Here is a 1,851-nt window from a genome sequence, read left to right as displayed (position 1 = left end):
GATTCATCAACATTTTAATAGTTATTTTCCTAACAAGTGTGGGAAGTCAGCGATTCCGAAACGAGTGCAGGTGTTACTGAAACGAGCGTAGCGAGTTTCGGTACCTGCACGAGTTTCGGAATCACACTTCCTGGGCGCGTTAGGAACAATGTCTTTCCTAACAGCGTCTGTTAAAATTTTCAGCAAATAAGTTTTTCATCAAATTTTAAATCGCAGCACATTCAAAAATCATATCGTTGAGTAGTCAAGGTATTGCGAATGAAATTGTTTAAACACAAACAAGTTTTTCGCAAAATATTTGTCAATAATACCTAATCGTGTTGTGTTCTGTGTGTCCAATTGAAGATTCCTCTAGCGATTCTATTCCTTCGGATATAGTTGCTGATGCAGAGAATGCAATTCAAGGCCTAATACCGACAAAATGTAAGGACCGACATGAGAAGGCTTATAAGGAATTTTGGGCATGATGCAATGAAAAGCAAGTAAAGAAAGTTTCAAAAGTAGCTGTATTGGCGTAACAGTTGTACTATCACCGATAAAACGAAGCTGAAGTTGGATCTGAACAAAAGGAGACAGCAAATGTTAGCAAGGTGTTTGAGATGAAAACCACTGAAGGGACAGATCGAAATGAAAGCAATGAGAAAAATAACTATATAAATTGTTCTTTTACATTTAATATAAATAGTTGTAATCTTTAATCAATAAATCTTTGAAATGTACTTACATTTTACTTCCCGCACTAGTGCGGAAAAGTATCACTTTCCGCACGGGTTAGCGTGCGGAAACTAGTCACTTTCCGCACGCCGTTAGGAAAAGTATTTTTCTCTATTACGAATGTGTTTTGGGATTCAGAAACTTTTGTATTACTGTTTTATTTGTTTATTTTGTTAACAACAACAAAAATAAAAATAATATTTCACAAAACAAAGTTACATTTATTTTCAAAGGTGATAAAAAGTAAATTAAATCAGGTGGGCACAACGTTTTCTAGGCATCTTAAAGAGATGGGATACAAGACAATCATGACAAAAAATTGAAGCCTGAGGACTACTTCTCACGTATGGAGTTTTACGACGAAACGCTTGAGAGAATCTAGGCTGATGGAGAGTTTTTGAGGCACATTTGTTTTACTGACGAATGTTCATTTGGTCTTAAGGGAAGTTATAATCGTCAGAACGATCAAATTTAAGCATTACTCAACCCTCACGTGGTCCATGACTATCGTTATCAATGGCGTACAACTGTCAGTGTATGACTAGGTCTTCTAGGACATCATGTCATTGCACCTTTTTTCATCGAATCTGGAATGAATGCTCAGAAGTAGGACAATGTGCTAGCTCAGCAAATACTTCCTGGGACTCCAAGGGTGCGGCATCTGCAGCAGGTCTTTAATATCCAGGACCAAATCTCCAGCCATAGAGCTCTCATAAATGTTGCCTATTTGAACCAGTATTTTCCCGCAATGTTGGAATGAAAAATTTGCACTGCCCCATTGGCCTGTGCATTCGCCAGATCTAAATTTTTTCCTTGGAGATTTCTTCACGACCATCTGTATTGAAACAATACCAGCTATACAAACAGAGAAGCGCTGAAACAAGCAGTCCAGCAATATTGTCTTCAGATTGCAACTCAAATGCTGATCGACACGCGTAGGAGTTTTGAAGATCGGCTTACTTACTGTACAGCTGCTGAAAGCAGTCTTTTTGAACAATTCTTGAAAATAGTGCAATACTTCTCCAGATTCGTACAATATTTCATTACTTCATTCATCAACAATTGTTAAGTTTTGTTATTTGTAGTTATCTAAATGGTTCATTAAAAGGTTCTCTTCAAAAGCGCCAGCTGCTTTGA

The sequence above is a fragment of the Zophobas morio genome, unplaced genomic scaffold (assembly GCF_036711695.1).
Source record: "Zophobas morio isolate AGI-343-1 ecotype UQ-CSIRO unplaced genomic scaffold, CSIRO_AGI_Zmor_V1 ptg000009l, whole genome shotgun sequence".
Lineage (NCBI taxonomy): Eukaryota > Metazoa > Arthropoda > Insecta > Coleoptera > Tenebrionidae > Zophobas > Zophobas morio.
Note: the sequence above shows the minus strand (reverse complement) of the source record.